The sequence below is a fragment of the Perca fluviatilis genome, chromosome 4 (assembly GCF_010015445.1).
Source record: "Perca fluviatilis chromosome 4, GENO_Pfluv_1.0, whole genome shotgun sequence".
Lineage (NCBI taxonomy): Eukaryota > Metazoa > Chordata > Actinopteri > Perciformes > Percidae > Perca > Perca fluviatilis.
This window is the reverse complement of record NC_053115.1, coordinates 33,484,606-33,498,569: the sequence shown is the minus strand read 5'-3', so window position 1 is coordinate 33,498,569 and position 13,964 is coordinate 33,484,606. Positions and strand designations below refer to the sequence as shown.

Genomic DNA, 13,964 nt, shown 5'->3' with positions numbered 1-13,964 from the left:
ACCATTGTTTAGTTGTTGATGGCCCCCAGCACCTCGTCTATTCTTCTACGACTTTAGGTTCTCCACGCTTTCTAGAGGTCCAGTTTGTTGACCAATTTGTGGGAGATTACCCCATTAAATTCAGATCTACAAATAGCAGCCATAGTTTAAGAAGCTGGGCTGATGAGCCACGGAAAGCAGGTGGGTGATTGGAGATTGCCTGCAGCTGCGAGTAATCCAGGGAGTGTCCAGTCACACACACTGCACTGTGAGAAAGGAGAAACAGAGCGAGCAGAGGAGAGGGAGAGAGAGAGAGAGAGAGAGAGAGAGAGAGAGAGAGAGAGAGAGAGAAGGCTCCAGGGAAGCCCAGCTTGTCACTTCCCCACTAGTGGATTCGTGACAGTTTTGGTGCGTTCAATTGATTTTTGTGATTCTAACAAAACCAGAAAAGTGTGAATTTAAGATGTTAATATGTGTCATAATTACAACAGCAAAAAGATAAAATAAGATAACCAAATAAAGACTAAGCAAAACACTTGAATTAGACTTCTAGATAACCGATTTGTATCAACTGTTCCTATCTTGTTCTAAAGGATAATCAAACTGTAAAATATTGAAACATATATTCAACTAATCAGTCAAACAGGCTTCAGTTTAAATCTAAAAGTTTTTTTCTTAACCGGAAATGCAGCAGTTACCTAGATAAGAGAAAGAGGAAAAGTGGCGGGCTGGGCTGAGACTGCCTGTCTTCAACTCTGCATCAGGGGTTCTAATTCACGCCGCTCTCCACTGCTGGTCATCAAGTGTCGACCGGTGTGGCAGTTCACTGAGGCGTCGCTCGCTGTGGCCGAGCCAACCCCTTTTTATCGCCTTCCCCTCAGCAAACCGCCGGCCCTACTGTGCCCTCTTTTGCCGTACGGACGAACGCCAGTTGCCCGTCAGCGGGGCGGATGTTTTGACCTATACTAAAAAGAGTTGATTTTGACGCTTCCCTGATTAATTTAGTTTATAGAGACACACACGCCCTCCGTCTAAGGAGAAGCCCTCGCCCGGATCAGGGAACCCGAAGGCGAGACAAGAGGTTAGATACACACTACACCAGACGTCCCCAAAAACACGGGCTCTTATCCCCCTGTATATGACAAGCACTGCCCGAGGGGATCTTTAAAACCAATGATTTTTCTTTAGTACTTACGGTCTCAGCCGTCCTCCCAGGGTCACGGAGGTCCCTTCCTTCTCAAGGACGCCCGCCTTGCCCTTCTTGGTCGCCCGACTGAGAGAGGGGGATGCTCAGAGGATATGACCAGGCCGCGCGCATAGGGAAATGCACTCCCACTAGGAGATAACAGGAGGTCTGCGTGTCCAAGTCGATCCCCGCCGGGCCGCAACTGGCCACGGGCGGTTAAAGAGGAGTCGCTAACCCCCGTAAGGGGGGAAACCCCACCCGCTTGACAGCGGGCGGCACGATCCCAGAGAAAATAAAGAACTGGCAAAGATTGGGTCCCCTAGTCTAAAATCAGACTCAAGTGATTTTTATTATTTTGTGACAAAAGCAGAAATTAAAAGCAAGTGGTCCTTTACAACATAAAACTAAAAATAAAGATAAAGCCTCCGCTCTAACAGAGGTATTTAAAGCTGCTTCTCTTTTCCTCCTGGCCCTGTCTCTCCCACACTCATAAACGAGCAGGTAATCTCCTTCTTCGATGTCGAAGAGGGTAAATAAATCTTCCCCACAACGCAACGAAGAGAGCGTCTGGGTAAAAACTAAGAGAGAAGAGCACTTTTTTTGGCCTCTGTATAACAGAGGTATTCGAAGCCGCTTCTCAGAGATAGTCTTTTTTTTCTTTTTCTTTTCCTCCCTTACACTCAGCGAGCGCAAGGGAACCCCTCTCCAGCTGGGAGAGTTATAATGAATTTTCCCCAAAACACAGAAAGTGCAAGGGTAGATGGAGAAGGCTTCATGGTATCCCGATGCCACGTAAAGCACTCGGTAAAAGAGCCCGAAGGGAGCCCAAAAGGGACCCAAAAGGGACCCAAAAGGGTAAAAGGGGCCAAAAGGCACCCAAAAGAGGGGCTCACCCAAAAGGGGCCGCTACTCGGCAAAAACACTCATATTTATACACAAAAAACATTTTACTCCTCCCAAAGTTATCAAAAGGGACGTACTATATGTACTTCCATATCCTTGTAAGGTAATGTAGGAAACACTTCACAAATTACGTTACAGTAATGAACTTCATGAACTCTACAGCTCGTGTGCTGTGTATGGCCACACATGTGCCTTCAAGACGCACACACACACAGCTGCATGCACCCATCAAGGCCGCAGCTCCTGCCTGTGCCCTTCTTATCTCTCTAGGTGCTTTCCTACACCTTACAGTTTCTCAAAGAAAGCTCTTTCTGCCCTAAAATGCAAAAACAGATCTGTATGTAAGCAAAAGACAGATTAATATATGAGCAAAATATATATTATTTTTTGGGGTTTTCAACACACACACTCTAAGCAATGATATAGTTTGCTTTTCAAAACACATCTATCTAAGTGATTATATGGTTATCTTGTTAATACTGACAACGCTATATATGTTGTAAAGCAAGAAATGACATGGATTCTGCTATTTCTTCGTTTTTGAGTTTTCATCTGGCCTCGCGGACAACACAAGGACATTACTCAGATCCCAAAAGACCACCACTCACTGGACCACCTGGCCACACATATTGGATCAATACTCACCCAGGCACGTTCTTCATGCATCCCACTACATACCTCCACTAAATCACAGCAACAGCTCCCACCACACATCCTGCACTTGATCAAAAGGAAAAGAAAACTATGCAGACACTACTTCAAATATAGATTACCAGGACCAAAAGCAGAATTAAACCGGCTTCAGAACCATATCAAACAACAACTCATTCTGCGTAATCAAGAAAAATGGAAATCATTCTACAATAAACTGGACAGTGACTCTAGAACTAATCCATATAGTTTCTGGCAAAAAATAAAAAAAACATGAATGGTGCACAAAACAAAAACAATATATCGACTCTCACATATCAAGGCCAAAACATTGAAAATAATCAAGAAAAAGCAACTTTAAAAACCCATTCCTGCCCCTCAGAGTCAGACTTTGAACAGGAATGGAAGAAAACTGTTGACATTGCCACAACAAATCCCCCATCACTGATCTCAGCAGATGACTAACTAACACAACCCATCACCCCCCATGAAATCAAAGTTCACCTGAAAAAAAATTAAAAACAAAGAGTCCGGACAAGACAAAATAGACACTATCCTGTTCAAGCAAGCACCAGAAGTTTATTTCAACCAGCTCTCTCTCCTTTTCACCACCTGTTTTACCACACTGGTTACTTTCCCTTGCCCTGGAAAACAGCCATAGTCACAGTGATCCATAAACCCGGAAAAGATCCTAAACACCCCTCCAGCTACAGACCCATCAGCCTTCTTAGTCACATTGGAAAACTGTTTGAACACACCATCACTGCACGTCTCACACAACACAGAAAACATAGGACTCCTGGGCATTCACCAAGCTGGCTTCCGCAAAAACAGGTCCACCACCGACAACATCCTCAGGCTTCAGAAGTAGAATTTAGAAAGAATTCACCCTAGCAGTTTTTTTTGTTTTTTTTTTATATAGAAAAGGCTTTTGATAAAATGTGCTCTACACTCTACAAACTACAGGACAAAAAACTACAAATACTTCCCATCTACAACATCATTTCAAGTTTCCTTTATAACTGGCAAATTACAATCAAGGTCTCGACTTCTCTCTCCACTTCCTTCACTCCTTAAGCCGGTGTCCCGCAAGGTGCAGTACTCAGTCCCCTACATTTTCTCATCTATCTCATATATCATCGTCTACTACCCCCAACGCACTAAAGGAGATGTCTCAAAATTTGCTGATGACCTCTGTTACTGGACACACTCAAAATCAATCCCACTGACTGCCAAAAAACTCCAGACATGCATCACTGAAATAGAAACCTGGTCAAACAGGTGGAGAACCAAACTAACCCCACCAAAACCCATCATCTTCACCAAAAACAACCAACTCAAACCAATGATCCCTCTCACCCTCCATAAAACTCCCCTCACCCTGGTCAAAGAAACAAAGTTTTTAGGAGTCACATTTCAAAGAAACATGTCATGGACCACCCACATCAATAACTTGGAAAAACAAAGAAATCAAAGACTTAACCACCTCAAAGCACTCAGCGGACACAAACACAAAGCATCACAAGAAATCATTCTCAAGGTCTACCGAGCATACATTCAATCCATTTTTTTATATGCAGCACCAGCCTGGACCACAGCCTCACAGCACCAATTCAACAGACTACAAATCATCCAAAACAAGACAATACAAATGTAGCTCAGTGTAAATTCTTTCAGGAAGACCTAACACTTAACAATTAATTACTGCTCTCTTCCTAAATTGAATCAGCTGTTGGAGGCATTCACCTTCCTGTTAAACCCATAGATATATATAAAGTGAAAAAAGGCTTATATATATCTATGGTTAAACCAAACAGAATCGGCCACGAATTCCAAGGGCCAATCACAGCGCCACAACCCTGCTTTAAATCTGTTTATCTCCCTGCTGCTGTCAGCTGTTATTTCAGGCAAAACATGCTCCACTGCCCCTTTTTTTTTTTTTTTTTTTATAAAAAGCTTTATTAAAGTTTTACAGGTTAAAAAGTATAGGCTACATTAAACATACATTAGGCTATGTGTCACAACAATCAAAAATTTATGGGATTCATTTTGTGACTTTAATTCCAAGCAAAACTTCTCAAGTATCAAACAAAAAACACTAACTCAAGCAAAAAAGTTGTCACCTCAAAGGTAAAACTTAAAACTTGCAAACAAAACATTTGTGTAGTTGTAAACTATTGGGCTTTTATTTGTTTGATATTATGTCCTTTTGTTTACAGTTCCCTGCTTCTTCCAATATCTCTCATAGTCTTTTGCTCTCTCCATCACGTTTGCAGTCATGCTCCCAGCTTTCTCCTTTGCGCTCCCTGAGTTTTTGCTTGCGATTCTGACACAAACATCTCGCGTGGGCGGGTCTTACAGGGGTGCGTCCCCATTGGCTAATGAGTGTTAAGGGAAAGTTAAGGGAAAGTTTGAGTGACAGCTCAGCCTCAGTGCTGGTAAACTAACGTTATAGACTCAGATTCTGGTCTGGAGGACACACAAGCCACTCCACAACGGATTACTACAAGATTAATAAAGTGTACGTATTGATCATATATATATATATATTATCTGTGATCTACGTTGCAAGTATGGTTACTAGACATTTGTTGTTTCGTTGTGTTAAGTTACTAGCTAGCTAGCTAGTTAGTAAAGCTTTTTTAAGTTAGCATTTAACGTTAGCTATACTGCTAACGTTATCTAAAACTTGTAGCCACCGGCTACCTTACTGAGCTAATTTACCATGGGAATCATGTATTCTTCGTGAGGCCTTACTCAATGGAGCTGTATTAATTATCGTCTTCTCTCTGTAGAGACCTGCAGGACCCGAGCAGAGCTACGATGCTCTCCCAGGTAACCTTAGGTTAGTAACGTAGCTATATTATGGTCAATTAGGAAAAATTATTATCCAGCTAACTACTAATTGTTGTGGTTGCTATTGGCCTGATAAAACACAATGCTAGGGTATTGGTTAAGTTGTACAATGTAGAAGTTGTGAATGTAATATATATAGAGTTCGACACATACATTAGATAATGTTCCATCTGTACACACAGTTTCTTCTTTCTTTGCACTACCTTAAGATAGCAGATAACGGACATATTTTTGGTATTTTTTAGCGCTGTAAATGTCAACAATGTCTGACAACTATAATAGTTTACAACTACACAAATGTTTTGTTTGCAAGTTTTAAGTTTTACCTTTGAGGTGACAATTTTTTTGCTTGAGTTAGTGTTTTTTGTTTGATACTTGAGAAGTTTTGCTTGGAATTAAAGTCACAAAACTAATCCCATAAGGAAGGAGCTGTTTTTTGCCCAGAGTTCTTCTTCTCCTTAGTTCAGTGAGCACTTGTTTGCACACGTCATCACTATTTATAACAGTCTGTTGTATAACCATACAGCATCTCGTTTTCCACAACTTGAAGCATACAATACATTTGATTATTTGTAACAGTTCCTTGTGTTTCTCTGGTAGAGTCTCATCAACAATATAGTACATAACAGACTTATATGAAAGATCAAATTTTACACCATACACTTTTAACTTGTGCTAGACTTCTTTATTAGCTCTGTAGCAGTCCATTAAGAGGTGCTGTTGTGTCTCATCTTCGTCACAGTAAATCATTGGAAATTTTTTTTGTTTTTACATAGCAACTCCAAGACACAACAGCTCTGACAGCAAGTCTGTTTATGGACATCAGCCATGTCACATCACGAATGCTCTCAGAAAGGTTCTTATTTTTTTTAAATTTCAGGAACTGAGTTCCTTCCTTGTGTGTTTTGTGTTTATAATTTATATACCCACCATATTTATAATCATTAATGTTTTTAAAAATCATTTTACTCGGGAGGCCATTCCAGTCAATTTAAAGTTTTTCATATTCATACATAAAATCACCATAAATGAGGTTATACTATGGACCTTGTCTGGCTCTCCCTCTCCTTTTCCTCCACTTGGAGCGATCACCGACCCAGAGAGCATTCCTTGAGATGGCTACGGACACATTTTAACAAAAGCTATATACAATTTTATACCTATATCTACTGCCCCTAACACCCCATATTCTTTGCTTTTATACATGATTTCTCTTTTTGTTACTTCTCTAGTTGTACCCCAAACCAAGTTTTCACATTGCTTATTTAATTTCATTATCATTTTATGAGATGGAGGAAAGATGTTTGCTAAAAACAGGAGCTTGGATAAGACGAAAGTTTTGACAATATTCACTTATAATTGGTGTTTTTATTTTCCCATTTTTTAACTTCTTCTTTAACTTCACATAGTTTAGTTTCCCAGTTTGTTTCACTACAGTTTTGATTACAAATGGTCAAACCTAAGATTTTAGTTTCATCCTTTACTTTAATGTTGATGTCACGTTTCTTACTTTCAGCTCCAATCCAAACTCCCTCAGTTTTATTATGATTTAATTTGGCACTGGAAGCTAGTTCATACAAGTTCAGGTTGTTAGTTAAAACATCCATCTCCATCTGGTTTTTTAATAAAACCTCCCCTTCCACCTCCAGTCATCGTCACCCAAAGGCACCCTGGGTCTTCCTCCTCCAGGACGCTCCATCGACTGCTTCGGTCTGGTCTCTGGGCTGCTTCGCCGCCACCTCCAGTGTCTAGACTCCATCGGGGGGATTGTCTTGGCTTCCTACCCTTTAAAAAATATTTTATAACGATGGAGTCTAAGTTTAGACTCATGTCTAAGCTTATGTACAATAAACCTTTGCATATCTGCAAACAAGTCTCTCCTGATTGAAATGGCATACAGACTCCCACAGTATATCAGCACCCATTACATCCACGGATTGTCTGGGCTCAAACCTCAAACATCACCCTCACAAAAAACTACATTCAGAGAGCCATCCACAACCCAGCAATGACACAGCTAATTCAGCTAATGCACCTTATTGCTAAGGCTATACCTTTTATAGTCCTACTATCCATTTAGCACATCTTATAAGCCTTCTTTCTTTATATTTTCTACTTTATTGTGTATATTTTAAAGTCATTATTATATTGTTATGTTACAGGCGATATCTTATTGTTCATCTTTTTGTTAATAAACCGTGGTTTTACGTAAGCTCTGTCTGCTCTTTTTGTGGTCAGAGACGAGTGAAATGACGTGGCTGAAAAACTAGCGTGACATAATGCTCAAAGCGGCATTAAGTTATAAAAACAGATAATTATTAAGTTATTAAGCTCGATACTTATAGTCATACACTTACAGCTAGCCATAGCCTACATTCTGGAATGTTGATGGCTGACCTGGGTACAGTTGCTAATGGGTACCAGTGGTGTAGAATAATAGACAGCCAGGTGCACAGGAAGACACTATTCATATAACTGCTGCCATACACTCTGGAATGTTGATGGCTGACCTGGGTACAGGTGCTAAGTAAGGGATAATGTAGAGCGAGGCGGTTGTTATAGCGAATACAACCCCGACTGTGTGATCAGGACTGTATCAGCCTGAAAGGGGTTTTATAAATTCAGCTACCTCTCCAACTTATCCCGCTTATTATATGGCTACTTACCAAATAAATCAATAATTTGACTAATAACTTGACAAAATATTGATTTAAATGGGAGTTTATTGATTTAAATACGATTGTATTGCTTCCACTAGAGAAATAGTCATACGTCGATCTCTACGGTTGGAATCCTGCGTCCATAGCAACGTAAAAACTCTGTAGCTTTTTCATTGACATATAGCTTTTTAATGCAATCCTTCGTCTATTACTCAACACCAGCTGCGTATATTTTATGGGGTGTTGCCGTGGTGGACAAATGACCCAGATGCTGTTTTAATCACTGCAGGAATTGACACAACATTAGCTGAAGCGTTGTAGTGAGCTAGCGGCGGGCTATCGGCTGCTCTAATTTACATTAAACTGAACATTTCTGTTGGCGGTGAAGTGAGGAACACGGTGAATGGCTTCTTTGGGAATATTTATGTGGATGTTTATGTCCTCATTCATCTTGTTTCCTTTTCGCAGCCCGCTGCATGTTGACACACCTGTAAGTTAACGTTAAACAAGTTGCAATGTAAGCTAACTAATTAGCGTTGTTGTCCCTACGGCTGTTACTGCGTAGCTTGCGATCATAGACGGTATAGAAAGATACTAGCGATAGACGCTCATCAGATCTGCTGTCATTGCTTGAATTTGAGGACAGAAGTTGCTCCACGTTTCCCCACTTTTTGCCACAGCTGATAGGCTAAATTATCCGGACTTCTTTCAGCGGATTGATTGATAGCTGTCCTCCAGAGTGAACAGAACTGCATCCATAGCAACGCTCTGCTTTTGCATGGCAACGGTGTGTTATCCTTAGCAGCGGTCTGTTATCAAGAAAATAACAGACCGCATTCTACATTAGAATTCAAGCAAGCCATGTAATAATACTGTATAATCATCCTAGTGCACCGGAGGATACTATTCATATGCTAACTTAAAAATATAGGCCACAGTATTGAAACAGTTCACCTCAGTATTATAAACGAGTTGAGCCTATTGTGATTATGTAGGGTCAAGAATAAAATTTTAACTGATATCAAAATAATGATGTGTAAGAAATTAAAGACACAAGGGTACCAGTATTAGTTTAACTAAATTGTATTACAACAGTATTACAGTATTACACACAACACAAGATCGGATCAGTTCAGGCAACCTCTCAGGATGACTGTTTCCTGCCAGGGTACAAGTCCTTGCCGTGTCTGAAAGAATGTTTTGAGGTCCTCCCTCACTGCACTTGCAGCACGGGATGCACGTGCGGTAGACATTCTGGCTACAGGTCTCAGGTTAGTGTCCTCTGAAACAACCCTCCTCCATTCACCTGGCTGAAGTTCACCTGATGGTGACGCGGAATCTACGTAATTCAGCGGGATGTATCTGCAAGTTGGAGTCTGCGCAGCATCTGTGTGTGTAAGCATGTTGTGAAGAGCAACACATGTCTGCACAACATCCACAACTTTGTCTGGGGAGGGGGGGGGAACTACACAGGTTTCTGGAAAATCCTCCAGTGCGCAGCCAAGATGCCAAAGCTGTTCTCAATGACGCTTTACACAAGTATAGGGGGACAAGGGGGAAGAAATTAGGCACAAACACGGACTAAAAAGAAATAAAAACTGGGCGCTAAATGGAAGGGAGACGTAATTCAATGTCACCTACTGACGAACAACCACATTGTGCATTGTGAAGTTATTTCATGAATTAAATAGATATATTACATACCTGAGGGCCAATTCGGGGACAGTTTGGAATCATTTACAATCCTGTAATTATCTCCATCTGTTGAAAGCCCGACCGAGATTGACTTGCCTTTTCGCTCGTTGTCTGTCACTTTTCCCTTTTAGTTGTTCTTTATTTAATTTCCTTCTTTTCTGTGATGATCTTTTGGTTTGTTTATTCTTTTTTATTGATACTGTTTCATTTTGCACTGTTGTTTATGTTTTATTGTTTTGACAAAAAAGATCATTGTAGGAGGAAAAGTACACTCTCAGTGGCTATACTTTATTAGATATTGTTTTGATAAGTTTAGTCTTGTAATGTCTGTAATATAGTCAGTTATAATCAAGAAACCAGATTGTAACCTTACTTATCACAACAAGATTCACTGTCAATTATATTTCAAGGTTGGTGTTTATTCAATACACATTGTGTTCATGTGTCTAATTATGTGTAGCCTATCATGTTTTAAACACAATTAGGCCCAGCTGACTTAGAGAGGAGGCTCTTCTCTCTGTGTGAGGGAGACAGGAAGTGCAGGTTGAAAGCTGTCTTTAGTTAGAACGATGATGAAGTGAAGGAGATGTGATCGACCAAAAACAGGAAAGTTAGAACAGCCGATGTGCATCTTGTCAGTGAGTGGAGGAGTTTTCTATCTGAGAAAGACATTATTATTATTATTATTATTATTATTATTATTATTATTATTATTATTATATGCATCAAACTGTACAACTCACCTGTACTGTCTGGAGGTCTTTTTAAGGCCAGACACTACAGGCAACAACATCTTTCAGACTGATGGAAAGAAAACATCCCAAACACACATTGAACTGTTTATTTTACACTTTGTCTACTTGTGTTTGTAGAGTTCTTCAAAATTCACCTAAGGTTAGCATCAGAAAATGCCTCATTTGCGCATATATATATATATATATATATATGTGTGTGTGTGTATATGTGTGTGTATATATATATATATATATATATATATATATATATATATATATATATATGTGTATATGTGTATATATATATACATATATATATATATATATATATATATACATACAGTACAGTACAGGCCAAAAGTTTGGACACACCTTCTCATTCAATGTGTTTCTTTATTTTCATGACTATTTCAATTCAATTCAATTTTATTTATAGTATCAAATCATAACATAAGTTATCTCGAGACACTTTACAGATAGAGTAGGTCTAGACCACACTCTATAATTTACAAAGCCCCAACAATTCCAACAATTCCAGTAATTCCCTCAAGAGCAAGCAGTGCGACAGTGGCGAGGAAAAATCCCCTCTTGGGAAGAAACCTCGGACAGACCCAGGGCTCTCTGGTGAGGGGTGTCTGACGAGCCGGTTGGGGGTGTGATGAACAGTGGCGATAGTAGTCGCATTAATAATGGAACAGTGACTGGATGTAGCGCGGAAGCCGGGGCTCAGCAGGTTCACGCAGCATGACATTGCAGGGCATCGCTGAGCTCAGCAGGGAGTGCAGCAGGACCACGCCGACAGCTGCAACCAGGGTCTTGGTGCCAACGTTCTCCAAGGAAATACGCTGGGGGAAAAAAAGCATAAGGACTCCGGGAGTAAACTCCCCCAGAAGCTAGGATTAGTAACAAGCATTTCTGGGATGGGCTGCACACAAATAGTAATAGTAATAGTAACAGTAATAGTAACAGTAATAGAAAGGGAGAGGAGAGAGCAGCTCAGTGTGTCAAAGGAAGGAAGTCCCCCGGCAGTCTAGGACTATAACAGCGTAACTACAACATATTTACATTGTAGATTCTCGCTGAAGGCATCAAAACTATGAATAAACACATATGGAATTATGTACTTAACAAAAAAGTGTGAAATAACTGAAAACATGTCTTATATTTTAGATTCTTCAAAGTAGCCACCCTTTGCTTTTTTTGATAGCGCTGCAAACCCTTGGTGTTCTCTCAATGAGCTTCATGAGGTAGTCACCTGAAATGGTTTTCACTTCACAGGTGTGCTTTGTCAGGGTTAATTAGTGGGTGGCTACTTTGAAGAATCTAAAATATAAGACATGTTTTCAGTTATATCACACTTTTTTGTTAAGTACATAATTCCATATGTGTTCATTCATAGTTTTGATGCCTTCAGTGAGAATCTACATTGTAAATAGTCATGAAAATAAAAAGGAAATGCATTGAATGAGAAGGTGTGTCCAAACTTTTGGCCTGTACTGTATATATATATATATATATATATCTCAACCCTTTTCACCTGTATAGTGTCCTTAAATGTTGTTTATTCTGAGGAGAGGATATTGCAGCAGGACTTTTCCTACAAGCACACGTGTCCTGTGACTTCAAATCTAGCTCATGTGTGAATATTTTATATAAAGTACAGATTTTTGTTCAAGGGATCACATTAAGTCTACAAGCACTTTGCACTATTATTTACCTTGATACTTTTAACGTCACTTTCCTTAGTGTTCCCATTCGCTTGGTAGCAAATATTGTTTTAAATGTGTAGAGATTAAACTTTACAAGAGCAGTTCACCGTAAATACTAATGATCAGTTACTGATGGTGAGACGTGTTGTCAGTAAAGGAATGAGCCCAAATGAGGATGGACCATTTAAATACACAGTCATTGTATTTATGTATATATCACTCTACATATCTTGTGTATGTTTTGAATTCTGTTCAGAAAATGGTATGTAAATATTATCCGAGTGAAAATGTTACCAGCATACAAGTTGTCATTATTTGTACAATTTGGTGTTTCGTTCCTTGACTTAGGCTACATTTAGCTCACATGTGTCAAGATTTCATAATGGGTAGGCCTACAGATTGTGCGTTTTGGGGAAAACGCAGAATAAGAATAAAATGGAAACACTCTTTGAGGATGATTTGGTGGCTCTTAAAAGAGCCTTTGTGGTGTGTGGAGAAGCAGCAGACAGTTTAAGCTCGCTCTCCGCGGATGCGGCGGGCCAGCTGGATGTCTTTGGGCATGATGGTGACCCTCTTAGCGTGGATGGCGCACAGGTTGGTGTCCTCGAACAGGCCGACCAGGTAAGCCTCGCAGAGCCATGACGGCGGAGCTCTGGAAGCACAGGTCGGTCTTGAAGTCCTGAGCGATTTCTCGGACCAGGCGCTGGAAGGGCAGCTTGCGGATCAGCAGCTCGGTGGATTTCTGGTAGCGACGGATCTCTCTCAGAGCCACGGTTGGTGGCCAGCTGCTTCCTGGGGGCTTTGCCTCCGGTGGATTTACGAGCGGTCTGCTTGGTTCTTGCCATGGCTTTTTCTTTCTGCGATCAAGAGAAATGAGACCCACGGCTCTTAAAGTGTGGGACCGGATGTAAGATATTGTGTCGCTGCTTAAGACCTCCGGCTCGGCGGGCCCTGATTGGTGAGGGGCTCCTCCGGAGCTTAGCACCGCTTCAAGGAGCAACCCACCGCCCGACTCTCCGTCGCTTATTGGTGGACAATCCTTTCAAAAAGTCCGTCAAAATGTGAGAGTGGGCCGCCCTCTGCTGCTCTGCTGGAAGCCTCTTTTCTGGTTGGTTTGGCAGGAAATGACCGGCTCCCGCGCTCCGCGGACATAGAAAGGAGGGTTTCAGCGGTTGGGAAAACATTTCTCTGAGTCGTGGCTTTAGAGAGCATCTGAAAATGAGTGGGCGAGGAAAAAAGGCTTTCTCGGCCAAGTTTGCTAAGCTCCCTATCCCTGTACGCTTCGTGTGTGCCTGAAATGGCATCTCAAAGCTCAGTCCCCTACGCTACCAATTTTGGCAAACATTGGGTGAGACTGAAATTCACTGGAGATGGCCCTGCGCCAGACAGAGATTACGTTGCTGAACAGTTATTATTCCAGTCATCCTGGGTGAGTCCCATGGACATTTACTCATTCATAGCTCTGCCCAACAGGAAAGTCTTTGAGTTGGTCTTCTACTATGAAGCACCCCTCTGACACTTCCTTGAAGTTGCCTCCGCCAAGTCAAACGATGCAAAATGGCGTACCTGGAGTATCGAGTCGTCTGTGGCT

The 13,964-nt window shown here is 41.0% G+C and overlaps 1 pseudogene; it reads right to left on the bottom strand.

Moving 5' to 3' along the window:
* Nucleotides 1–12,883: 12,883 nt before the first annotated feature.
* On the bottom strand, nucleotides 12,884–13,224 carry LOC120557843 (annotated as a pseudogene).
* Between the last annotated feature and the right edge of the window lie 740 nt (nucleotides 13,225–13,964).